Below are 14,281 nucleotides of genomic sequence, written 5' to 3' on the forward strand. Positions count from 1 at the left end.
CTGCATATATGGATTTACAATCCAGTAATCAGATAAACAAATATGCTACTCTACTACAAGAATCTCTAGATAAAACTTTAGCCTTTGAAATGAGGCTAATAGAAACAAAAAGGAACAAACTACAAAAAGACATTACAGATTTCAAATTAGGGAACGTCTTCTCTTGGCCCAGTTGTAATCAACAACAACGAACATGTGATGTGGAACATACAATAGGTAAAATTCAGTTCCACTCACAAATGGAAGCTACTCAGAAATATATACCACAGAAGGAGATGCGCAAAATATAGCTACCCTGGACCCTTTGTATTTTTTAATTCTAAAACCAAAGTGGAAAAAGTTCCTAAACGTCCAAAAACCAATAAACAAAATAAAATAAGCACTCAGGAATGACCACAACTTGCCACATTTGTAAGTGCCTGTCTTCCCATTTTATAAGTGTATGTTCAAACTTTTTATTCTCTAAAATATTTTTTATGTTAAAACCTTTTCTGTATGTCCACTTTAGAGGCTCTCAAAAATTACATTCAAATCAGAGATGCTGGCAAATTTCTCCCATTCTCTTTCAATTGTTTCTAACAACTCCGGCATCTCTGTCATAATTAATAACTATAGCACCCTCATAGGTCCTGCCACTTGGTTCACTATTGATACTATTCTGATCAATATGTGCAATGCCTTTCCCTAACAAGGGTGCAAATTTAGTTTTCCTTCCTTCCATCACCTCCTAATAACTTCCATTAATAAATTTTCAGGGTAACCCCTTACTTTGAACATACTCATTAGTGACTGCCATTCATCCTTTAAATCATCATCTTCAGACATAATTCTGCTCACCCAAATATACTGACCCTTAATTAACCCTCTTTACTGATACAAAGGATGAGAGCTCGTAAAATATAAATATGAAATCGAGAAGGTCTCTTTTCTATACACCTTGGATTTAAACCTACCATTGTATTTTGAAATAATAATGTCCAAATAATTCATATCATTATGTCTTATCTTATATGTAAATTTTAAAAAAGTGGTAGTGTTGGACATATAATCAAAAAACTCATAAAACTTTTCTTCTGAACCCACCGAAAATAAACAAATGTCATCCAAAAAACATCTATATAAGCGCCAACATTCCCTATATTCTGAAGAAAATATAAACTTTTTCTCCCAGTATGACAGGATGACATTTGTTTAAGTGGCTGCACAGTTTGACCCATTGCAGTACCCCTAAGTTGTTAATAAAATTTACTTCAAAAAAGATGAAGTTATTTTTCAAAACTATATCCATTAAAACCAAACAAGTACAAAACTCATTAAAAGATAACCCACCATAACTGCTTAACACCTCCTCAAACCACCCCAACCCTAAGTCGTGTGGTATGGAGGTAAAAAGATCCACAACATCTATAGTAATAAAAATCAGTTTCTCAGTATATACACTATTATCCACCCTCTTTAATAAATCAAAAGATTCTTCAAATTATTCATAGCATTCATTGAAAGCCTCTTCAACTTTGTGTCTATATATTTTGCCAAAGGGGCCGTAGCAGAGCCATCGGCGTACACTATCAGTCTAAGGGGTGAGTCTGTAATATTCTTATGCACCTTGCGTATCCTGAATATAGAGGGAACTCTAGGTTTTTCCACATGTAAAAAATTGTAGATGTATAGGTCTATCATTCCCTCTAATAACAAATCATTCAAACATAACCAAATTCTTTTATAAGCTATGTTTATCTCGTTCATCAATACACTGGTGTATTTAGAACAATCATTCAAAAGTTCCATCATTTTTCCTTTGTGAATAATGCTGTCCATAAAAACTACCCCACCCCCTTTGTCTGGTTTCATAACCCTTAAAGATTTATCATCCCTAAGGTCTCTCAATAAATCCATCTCTTCCTTGGTCAAATTAGGCCTAACTATATTTTCCTTTTATGCTTGTCTCAATTCCTTTTTGACCACTATCTCAAACTTCCTAAGCTGAGGGTGCAATGGGGGATTAAACTTGCTTTTCCTAACTAATAAATCTTTTGTTGTACTTATTCCATCTTAACCATCAAAAATTAACTGTAAATTCTTTTTTCGAATAAATAATTTAAAATCCAAAATTACTCTACTAATATTTGATTTTCTTCTGGGTATAAACTTAAAACCATTTGAAAACAGATCAAAATGTTCTTTCTTATTATTCACGTTGCTATAATTAAAAAAGATTAAATCCATTAAAACAAAATGTTTCACCATCAATCAAAACATCCTCAACTTTCTCCAGTTGCCACTGTTTCCCCCTTTCCAGTTGTTGTAATTGTAATAAACCTGATCTTTGTTCATTAGTCTCTCTGATCTCCAGAGAGACAGAAAGTCTAAAGGGTCCCTTAAATTATAAGGTGGCCTATCATCCTGTCTATCCAGCAACCTATCATGCCCTTGTTCCATTTCTCTATTTCCAGAATATCTATCATAACTCCCTTCTTCCCCCCAATAATTCTTAACTATTTTTGGTTTGGGATAATTCAAAGTATCCTTGTATTCCTTTATATCCCTGTCCATCTCCTAAATGCCCTGTTATATACACTCTTACACTTAAATTCAACCATCTTTAAAACTTCAGAATAATTATTCTTCTCCTTCTCAACAGTGAACATTGTCATTAATTAAACTGTGGTTACTACGCTCAATAATTTCAAACAATACCTTTATTTCATGCTCATTATTCCCAATAATTGCTTTTATAATATCAAACCCACATCTATCAAAAATAGAAATAAGCTATTTGTGAAACTCAGAACCCTCATTAATGTTATTGGGGTATTGGCATACCCTTAAACCCTTAGGTACAATACAAAAGTTAATGCATTCTTTCAGGTACGCATTATCCAACTCCAATAAGTTATATTTATGTAACAAGGAGTCTAGTTTCCACAAATTATTGGAATATGTATCATTATTATTGTTCAACACCCGCTCCCCTTTGTCAGAAAAAATTGTACTTTTTGTAAAAAACAAAATTAAAATCAATGTCTTGAGAGGAGGTTATTTATTCAGAATTTTTATGGTAGGTTTTTAAAATATTTATTTCTTTGACCATTTTTTGAACTCTATGCACATATTATATGATTTTTTAAATGATTATTATAGTTTATACACATGTATTTTTCCTAATACTCTGTCATTGGGAAGTTTGATTATTGTTGGTTTGAACACAGAAAATACAGACAACTGAATAATTGATCAAGTTAAGGACATTATATATTTTATATGTGTGTGAGATAGGTAGTGTGCTCATATCTGATGAAGTTTCTGTGTAAGACAAAATGTTTGACAAAGTTACTGTTTGTGTATTGTATTTTATTTTGTGTTACTGTTAAACTTCTGGTGTGGGATTGTGGTTGTTCCTTCTGGAGTGCTTATTTTATTTTGTTTATTGATTTTTTTAATCCTAGGTGAGAATCCCCCCCCCCCCCCCATATGAATACCATGGCAGAGGAAAAAGAGTGTTCGGAAAAAACATGAACTTCAACCAGTACAGTGACAAGCAACACAGAGCCAAAAGAGAATTTGGCAACCTATGAGAATAAGGTATTTAACATCTCTTCTTACTTTCTAAAACCAGAAGAAACTTCTGTTCTTCTTAAAGGTCTGAACTTTATAACATCAAAAAAATTTATATAGTGACAACAATGCTAGAACTGAAACAATTCACTATAAATCTCAATCTTAAAATGATGTTCAAAAACAATAATAGTGCACATGTAAATAAGGAAATGAAATGAACCTGCAATTTTTTACTGGTGCAAAACCTTGTTGTCCTAGCTTTTGAAAAAGCAGTCAAACAACAAATATATAACCTATATAGCAACCATTGTGGTTCTCACTTTTATAACCTCACTGTTCAAGAATATGAAGCAATCAAATGTCATATGTCTTAAAAATTGGTCTGTGCTTATGGACAACCTTGCGATAAGGAACAAAATAGGCTCTAAGCCGGTGGTTGTATATAAGAGGGGTAATAACCTGAAGAATCTTATGGAGACGCCACTTTGTCTACACAATTTTAAAGACAAGAAGCTTTGGCAGATGCCCAAATGTGGGTGTTGTCATTTTTGTCCCTATATCAATACTGAGGAACTTTTCAATATAATGGCTATCAGTTAAATATTAAAGGGAAATACAATTTTAACAGCTTAGGGGTAGTATATGGGGCATTATGTCAATGCTGCATAGGATTTTATGTCAGAAAGACTGAGTGCAAATTAAAAAATCATATTTATGAACACATTTATGAAATATATATAAGAAAAAAATGACCAATGCTCTATTTCAGCACTTATTGGATTTCCCTGAGCATCAATTTAAGTTTGTGGTAATTAAACAAGTTAAACCTAACCCTAGGGGTGCACCATGGTAATTTCTTCTTGAGCAAAGGGAGTTGTACTAGATTTTACATTTGAGAGCAGTATGTTGGCCTGGGTTGAATGAGATGGCATCCATTGGATGTATTGTAAAAGTTAAACCAGAATGTAGATAAATTCAACAGTTATTGTTGTTAGTTATTTACTCTCTTTTTTTTCTATTGAACTGTTTATAATTTTTTTATGTATGTATGTTACTATACGTATTTTAGAGTAATTGTGTATGTTTCTCTTTAAATGTGCAATGAGATGCTGATGTCATCTGGCTTCATGGGTATTTAAAGTTCATTTGAGTTTATACTTTTATCTGATGAAGTCTTGTCATGAGATGAAAGCGCTAGGAATAAATTTTGGAGAACGAGTCCTTGCTGCTGTGTGGCTTTTTCTGTTATTCAAGTATTTGTGGATTTTTATGCTGTGGTTTGTCTTATGGAAAATACACACATTGTCATTAAACTGGCAGACAAGGGAGGGGGAATGGTAGTCATGGATAAATCTTACTACATTTTATTTATTTTATTTATTTTATTTTATTTTACATTTGTTGACCGGGCTAGTCTAGCTGGAGACATTTCCATTTTCAGTAGAGGCCCGAGGAGAAAAGCTCCACAGAAGTAAAAATACATACGGAAAAATCAACATACATAAAAATAAAACAATTAGTACACAGGTTAGTAATAACAAAAACAGCAAACCTCTTCAAAAATCTTCAATATAAATTACTACTACATGAATTAATTACTACCACACACAGAGAAATTCAAAATAACATTATACAAGATAAAAAATACTTGTCAGATAAAGATACAAAGATAGGAGGTAACAAAAGTAGAGTAATAAGAATAAGGTAATATTAGGAAGGGATTTGATGAGAAAAGAGAGCAAGTTAAGATAGTTAACAGGTAAAGAAGCAGTGAGAGGATGAAGGGGGAGGAAAAAGAAAGCCAGGTGGAGAATAGAGTGAAACAAGAAGTAGGAGAGATAGTTTAAGGTAAGTACATAAATATGATGAACCAACTACTAAACACAATAGACTACAAACCTGTAGATAGACCCTTTGTCAGTGGCATTATCAATTCAACATCGACACAATTCCAACAATTTCTCACAAGAGAAAGTGTTGATGAACAACTCTAAAACTATTTAAGCATGCAGGACGCCAGGATTCCATTTATATATGGCATCCCAAAAATGCATATATCAACTACCTGTTCATTGCTGTTTCTTCTCATGGATGGGTAATGGAGCCCATCTCGAAATTCCTAGATCATGAACTCAAAAAACATTTCTCAGCTGCTCATACTTTAAAGACTCTATTGCATTTGTAAGAGCACTTTCTGAATGGTCCATATCAAACATCTACAAGAACTTTTGCTTTGCCACCCTAGATGTGGACCCATTATTTACAGTCATTCTGAACACATACGGAATAAAACAAATCTATGACCTTCTACATCAACAATCGGACTTTACCCAAACTTGAATTCAAGTGATTTCTGAACTGCTTGAAATAGTACTCACTAACAGCATTTTCATGTTTCAAGAGAAAACATACCATCAGACAAAAGATGTGGCAATGGGAACTCCAGCTGCCAACACCTATGCCAACTTAGTGATGTACCAGTGGGAAAGCAAGTATGTACTTAATGATACCAATGTTTATAGATACAAAATTATTTTATAAAAGGTCTGTGGATGATTTATTTATTGTCTGGCATGGTAATGAAAATGAATTTAAGGACATCACTGAAGCTACCGACTTTCTAAAATTTAAAAGTGAATTATCTTTCCTTTCATGATGTAGCATTGATTAAAGATGAATTATTAAAGACTGATACCTCTCTGCATTTAAATTCAGTAAGAACAAACAATTACAGACACAGGTCAAGCATGCATTCCCCACATATTTATCAAAATATTTTACAAAATCAATTCACTAGGATAACAAGGCTAAACTCCAAAGATAGCCTGATGAATGAGCAATTAAATTCTACATCAGAAGAATTCAGAGTGAGGGGTTATAGAAGGCATACCTCTCAAATGTCCCTGATTTTCAGGACATCCCTGTTTTTGACTCAAATTTTAGCTCTGTTCCTCTTAATCCCTCCTAAAACTAGTGACTTTTTCAGGAAAGGTGTTGAATTACACTTAAAGAATAATGAGTGAGAATAATAAAGAGTTATAGACTTCTTTTATTTCAGAATATGTATATTAATTCTGATACTGTCAATATCTCAAGTTAATAGTACTAATATTTTAAAAGTGTCAGTGACTGCCCATGATTTTTTTTCCTGGATTTGTTCCCGATTCTGTTGAAATCTGTCCCTGTTTGGTTGAGAGCTACAATAGAAGGACAGCTGTAGATAGAATCCGAAACAAAACTATGCTGTCCCAAACAAAACCAAGACTCACTCCTCCAAGAAAAGGAAACCAGTCTGGTGTACCCCTGCCATAAACAAGCTATACAATAGAAGGAGGAAACTAGTACAGAAAAGAGTAAAATCCCAAGAAGGGAAGACATCCCAGATTAGTATCAGCAAGATACTACGTTCCCTCATAAAATCATCCAAGGCTAGCTTCGAAAGAAAAATTGCCATGGACTCCAAAGATAACCACAAGGCATTCTTTAGCTATTCCAAGAATCTAAGTGGCAATACTCAAATCTGCTCAGAGTTAGTGCAGAATGGCACAAAATACACTGAACCAACCGATATAGCCAACATTCTGGCAGACAGGTTCAGTGCAAACTTCACCCCCTCTCACCCCCAAAAGGGCCCATAACTATACCAGAAAAATGTAGTGCCCCTGAAATCACAGGCACTCAGGTTAAAACAGCCCTCTCCAAAGCCAAAAACACAGCATCAATGCGGCCAGATGGTTTCCCAGGCTGCATCCTCCATGAGCTCAAAGACGAACCAACTCCTCACCTAAACACACTTTTTAAAATCAGCTTCCCCACAGGCTACATGCCCACAGAGGGCACACAGCAATGGTTGTTCCACTCCACAAAGGTGGAGCCACAATGGACCCCGGGAACTATCGCCCTATAAGCCTGACTAGCTTAGTCTGCAAAGCTACGGAGCACATCATCATGGATCTCATTAAATCGCAAAAGCCTTCGACACAATACCCCACTCGGGCATCATAAATAAGCTTACCAGCTTAAATATCAACCCCTATATCACAAGATGGGTTGCAAACTGGCTCAGAGATAGAACCCATATGGTCAGAATCGCAGGTGCCATGTCCGAATCCAAACCAGTTACAAGTGGCATCCCACAGGGCTCAGTTCTGGGACCTCTCTTGTTCAGTATATACTTCTCTGAGGTTCAGGCTAACACAGGGGGATTATGGCTGACTAAGTTCGCAGATGACTGCAAACTGGGGGCCATAATCAAATCTCCAGCTGACACAAGCATCCTCCAAAAGGGTCTCACAGAGACGGATGCTTGGTGCCAGAACCATGGCCTCAAGCTAAATGCTAAAAAGTGAATAGTCATCCCCTTTGGGAAAAACAAGGTGCCCACAAATTACCACATAGGTGGTAATCCATTACGGAAGAAGTAATTAGAGATTTGGGGACCAACGTAGATAGTAATCTCTCCTTTGATAATCACATTGCCAAAGTGGTTAGAAAGACCTTCTATATAGCCCAGCTTATCACGAAAGGGTTCGCATCTAGATCAAGAGAGGTCATTGTGCCCCTCTACTCGTCACTCATCAGGCCCATAATTGAATACAATGCCCCTTTTGGGATGTACCTTACCCGACACCTGCAGCAACTGGAGAGACCCCAAAAGTACCTCACCAAGAGGATCATGGGCTACAAACAGATGTCCTATGCAGCTCGACTAAAGAAACTCCAGCTCTACTCAGTTGCTTACCGCCTACTCAGAGGCGATCTATGCCTGACGTACAAAGCCATATCAAACCCAGAATTAATGGACATGCTCCACCTCAAAAAATCCAATTCCCTTAGAGCTACACACTCCAGGGACCTAAACCTCAGCAAAAAAATAAATAGGACATACTGGAGGGACAGATTCATTTCCCAGAGGCTCCCCTCACTCTGGAATAGAATCCCAGTTCATGTTAGACATAGCCCCTCGCTGACCCTCTTCAAGCGAAATTTGGACGCGTGGATGGGAAATCGCAAATTCAATCCTGGGATCTCTCCTGTGTCCCTGCTAGACAGAGGCACAGTAAACTAATCTTAAAAGGGTACCTTATGTGACCTACTTTACAGAGGCACAGTAGGCTAATCTAATAGGGAGGCGGAAGCCAAATACACTCTGGCTAGGCTTATAAATGCCCTAGGGCAGATAGCCTAGTATCTACCTATGAGCCTATGAACAGAGACACTAGAAACCTCCAAACAATGGACTCTATCCAGTTCGGCTTTGTTAAGAGCAAATCATATCTCCTAAACCTGGTGGACTTCTTTGAGACAGTTACCAAGGCTATAGACGAGGGAAAGGTGGTCCACACAGCCTACCTAAACCTAGCAAAGGCCTTCGACGCCATTCCCCACTCAGGTATTATAGATAAGCTCACCAGCCTGAACATAAACCCCTACATTATGAGATGGGTTGCCAACTGGCTCATGGACACAACCCATATGGTAAGAGTTGTGTGAGCTAGGTCTGTCTCTAAACTGGTTACAAGTGGCATTCCCCAGGGCTCAGTCCTAGGACCCCTCTTGTTTGGCATATACTTCTCAGAGGTACAGGCAAGCACAGGAGGACTACGGCTGACCATGTTCGCAGATGACTGCAAACTAGGGGCTATAATTGACTCTCCAGCTGACACAGACATCCTCCAAAAGGGTCTCACTGAGACAGATACCTGGTGTCAAAACCATGGCCTCAAGCTAAATGCCAAAAAGTGCATAGTCATCCCCTTTGGAAAAAAGAACCCACAAACTACCACATAGGTGGCAGCCCCCTAAATATGGAAGACATAATAAGGGATCTGGGGACCCAAGTAGATAGCAACCTCTCCTTTGATAATCACATTGCCAAAGTGGTTACAAAATCCTTCTATGTGGCCCACCTAATCACAAAAGGGTTTGCATCCAGATCGAAAGAGGTCATTGGGCCCCTCTATGCATCACTCATCAGACCCATCATAGAGTACAATGCCCCATTTGGGATGTGCCTTACAAGACACAGGCAACAACTGGAAAGACCACAGAAGTACCTCACCAAGAGGATAACGGGCCTGAAGCAGATGCCCTATGCAGCTCGACTGAAAAAACTCCAGCTGTACTCGGTTGCATACCACCTACTCAGAGGTGATCTCTGCCTGACATACAAGGCCATGTCCAACCCAGAATTGATGGACACGCTCCACCTAAAGAAAACCATATCTCCTTAGCCACATGCTCCAGGGATCTAAACCACACCACAAGAAGAAATAGGACATGCTGGAGAGATAGATTCCTGTCCCAGAGACTTCTCATGCTCTGGAACAAGATTCCAATCAACATTAGGCAGAGCTCCTCGGTAACTCTCTTCAAGAGAAATCTTGACGAGTGGATGGGAAACAGAAAGTTTACCCCAGGGATCATTTCAATGACTCAGCTGGACAGAGGCACAGGGAACTAATCTAAGGGGGCGGCGAAAGCCAACACATTCCGGCTAGGCTTATAAATGCCTTCGGGCAGATAGCCTAGTACCTACCTATGAACCTATGAACCTAAGAAAAAGTAATAAATAAACACACAAATATAACTATATTTTTAATTCATTTCCAAACAGTAATACTCCAACCGTGAATATTCAGAAATGTAGATTTACTTTAACATACCATAGAAATACCCAAGACATCAAGAATATTCTTCAAAAATATTGGCGTATTTTATAAAATATACCAAAACTTAATCATATCTTAAACAATACCCTATGTATAATTATAAAAGAACAATCAATCTTAAAAACATGCTATGTTGCAAGGAACAACCAAAATATCACTTCACTTTTAAAAGTCAGAAGAAAGGTACTTTCAAATGTGGTAACTGTGTTCACTGTATTTCAATCAATATTGAAAAAAGTTTCATACAACCAGTAACAGGTGAACAATTTATACTACAAACCTATGGAAACTGTAATTCTGAAAATCTAGTTTATCTAGCTACATGCAGGAAATCTGCAGCATATTATATAGGAAAAATGAACAGAAAGCTGAAAGAAAGACTAGGACAACATCTTTCAGAAATTAAAAAACAAATTCCAACCAATGCCCTATATAAACACATGCAATCTGCAAATAAGAAATATACCATAGGAAGTTGCTAGGCTAATGGCCCTAGGACTCTTATGAGCCTAGCCAAGTTTGTACCCTTATTTCCATGAGCACCACCTATTGCCCCTGTCCAAGAACAAGAGACAGTCACAAGATCACTTACAAGAACGGCCAACATGCTACTCAGATAGACTTAGTTCTAGCAAAGAAAGGGCAGTGGGGTAGAATAAGTGATTGTAAATCCATCCCCAGTAAAAGTCATCCCACAACATAAACCACTGGTTGCCACAATCAACTGTGAGCAGTAGTCAGAGAAGGCTCTAAAGTCAACAGAGACCAGGCTAAAGACCTGGAAGTTGACTCGAGAGAAAGCACAACAGTTCAAGGATTACTCAGGGCTGTTGTTGTTGTGTCTTTCGGCTTTTCCCGGTTAGGGGTCACCACAGGAGAATTCCGGTCCGCTCATGATTGGCAGTAGATTTTTACATGCTGAGTTGCCAGCCCTGACACACAACCTTCAATGAAGGTACACCCATTCACACATGTCTCCACACAGAAGACGCTCTAGCTGAGAATCGAACAGGACAACGTCTTACTGTGAGGCGACAACACTACTGCAGCACCACCACCGCAGTTCAAGGATTACTCAGGGCGGTAACACCTGAAAAAGAAGAGGAAATAGGTGTAGATGAAGAATAATGGCAGTGCCTCAAAACAGCATGTGTGAGGACTACAGAACAGATATGCGGCCAAGCTAGATATGGAAATAATATACATAAGAAAAGCTGGCAGTGGAATGCATAAGTTCAGGAGGTCAACAAAAGAAATAAGGAGTTCAGGAAAAAGTGGGAGAAAGAAAATATGCACCAGGCTAGGAAGGAATACTGTTTGGCTTACAAAGAGGCTAAGAGGGGAGTTGCAATAGCATAGCACAAGACATCGGAGGCACTCTACAAGCTTCTGGAAAGTGATTCCATAGATGGCACTAAGAAACTATATCAGGTTGCAAGGCAAAGACAGACACATAAAGAAAATCATAATGGACGCCAGAAGCAACCTTCACACCAGTCCACAGGACATCAAAGGCAGATGGAAGGAGTACTTCCAATAACTTATGAATGAAGGAAACCTCACAGAAGCTGTACTGCCCCAGACACAGCCTGCAATGAAAGAAGAGGTGTCGATCACAGAAGAAGAAAGAACAGCACTAAGGAAAATGAAGTTGGGGAAAGCAGCAGGTTGAGATGAGGTCACAGCAGATATGATAAAGATAATGAGTGAGACGGGGTTAAACATAGCTCCTGAGGGTACTCACAGCAGCAGGTTGAGATGAGGTCACAGCAGATATGATAAAGATAATGAGTGAGACGGGGTTAAACATAGCTCCTGAGGGTACTCACAGCAGCAGGTTGAGATGAGGTCACAGCAGATATGATAAAGATAATGAGTGAGACGGGGTTAAACATAGCTCCTGAGGGTACTCACAGCAGTATGGAGAGAAAGGTGTATCCCAGATGACTGCAGAATAAGCATACTTGTGCCAGTGTTCAAGCGCAATGGGCACATTCACAACTCTGGGCAGTACACAGGTATCAAAATCCTGTCACACTGCATGAAAGTTGTGGAGAGGGTGATTAATAAACAGATATGCAGAGTAGTAGGAAGTAAGATGAGAGATGAGCAGTTTGGATTCAGATCAGGATGCAGCACAACTGGCCAATATTTGCAGTGAGACAGAAAGTTGAAAAGAAGCTAGAAATGAGGAAACTGTCCAAATGAGCAGTCCTAGACTTGGAGACAGCATATGACAAGGTCCCGAGAAAGCTGATTTAGGCAGTCCTGCAGTGGTTTGAAGCCCCAGAAACATTGGTAGAATTAGTGCAGGCTCTGAACAAGCACCCAATGACTCAAGTAAGAACAGTGTTCACTTCCGTCTCACAGAGGGGTCCCCAGTGGGAATGGGTGTCCATTAGGGTGCAGCTCTGAGCTTTCTGCCATTTACATCCGTGATGGACTACATTAGCAAGGAGGTCAGAGGGGACAGATCAACAAAGTTGCTGTATGCAGATAATGTGGCATTTGACAGGCAGACTCTGAAAAAGAACTTCAATAAAGGATAGGGGCATGGAAAGCAAAACTGAAGGCACCTGGTATAAAACTGAGTACAGATGAGACAGTTATAATGGCAGCAAATGAGGGAAATAAGAACGAGACAAATTTTAAAAATGTAGTTTCTGCACAATGCCACTGGAGGAAATGGTGTCACAGGTTTTGGCCAGGTTTAAAATATGAAGTGTTTACCATATGGCCACATCTACCACAAAGCCAAACTTTTGAGGGTCAAGTCAAATAAAATTCTTGTTATCATACTTTATGAGGTCAGAGTATATTTTATGTCTTTGCAGATGAGGCTTATAAGACTGATAACTCTATAATTATTTGGGTTCATTGTAAGGCCACCCTTATGGACAGGGTATCACCAATGCAGTGCGCCACTCATCAGGGGCAAAACCAGTAGCTAAATTTACGATAACTAGTTTAAGGAGTGTGTCTGCAAGGGCATGATTAAGACTATGGATTAAGCAACCAGATATATTGACAGGTCCCACAGAAGAAGAAGTAATTTGGGGATTGGTTAGCAGTTTCAGTAAATGATTTAAGAGAGAAAATTAGAGCATTTCAGGGCTTTGGATAGAAGTCTCACCGGTGAAGTTGTCATTACATTTGTTAGAAAGGATGCTGGCGATGTCTATTGGGTCAGCATAGGCAGGGACATCATTATGAATAAGTTCAAAGCAATGTAAGGTATTTTTTTCTAAGTTTTCTGACATAGCTAAAGAAGGATTCAGAATTATCTTTGATTTCAGGGGCCAGCCTAAGTTCATGGGCTAGTTTAATAGAACTGATAGCGGTTTTTCATGTTTTTTGTAATTCTTTTGATATTTTCCCTGTGTGAGCTTTTGTATATAATTTATGGCATATATTTATTTTGCTTTTAGAGTTTATTTTTAGTAGAGGACCACCAAGGTGGCTTGATTTTGAATTTTTAGCGATATCTGGCTTCGGTAGGGACTGCATACTCTATGCATTTTTCTAAATGGTTGTAGAATTCCTAGGTAAAGCAGACTGCTTTATCAGGGTCAGGCTGTATGATCATTAGTGAATTTTGATATGTCATCTTAGAGTAGGTTGAAGTTAGCACGCTTGTTTTCTTGGGGTTTGCTGTAGGGCGTTTTGGGAGTTTAAAGGAAAAGTTAGTTATAAATTTGTTGTTAGACTTCAATGGAGGAGATACCAAAGGTATAGTCCAAGAGGCAGTCATATCTGTAAGAATACAGTCAAAAATGCTATTCCTGTAGTAAATTTGTTTGTCAGCTGCTCAAGTAAGTTTTTGTTTATGAAATCTAAGGAATTTTAGGCATATCATTCATTGGAGGTATAGGCGTTATACTATACTGAAGAGTAGTTAATGTCACTGAAAATAATGGAGTTTTTCTAATAGTGTATTTATTTAGAATACTGAAGGATCTTATGTGGACATCAGGGAGGAGAGATAATGTGTTTTGTAACAAGCTATTAGTTGATAAGTAACCCTTTCTAGAGTGATCTGTAGTTCAATACAG

The sequence above is a fragment of the Protopterus annectens genome, chromosome 8.part0 (assembly GCF_019279795.1).
Source record: "Protopterus annectens isolate FY-2018-M chromosome 8.part0, PAN1.0, whole genome shotgun sequence".
Lineage (NCBI taxonomy): Eukaryota > Metazoa > Chordata > Ceratodontiformes > Protopteridae > Protopterus > Protopterus annectens.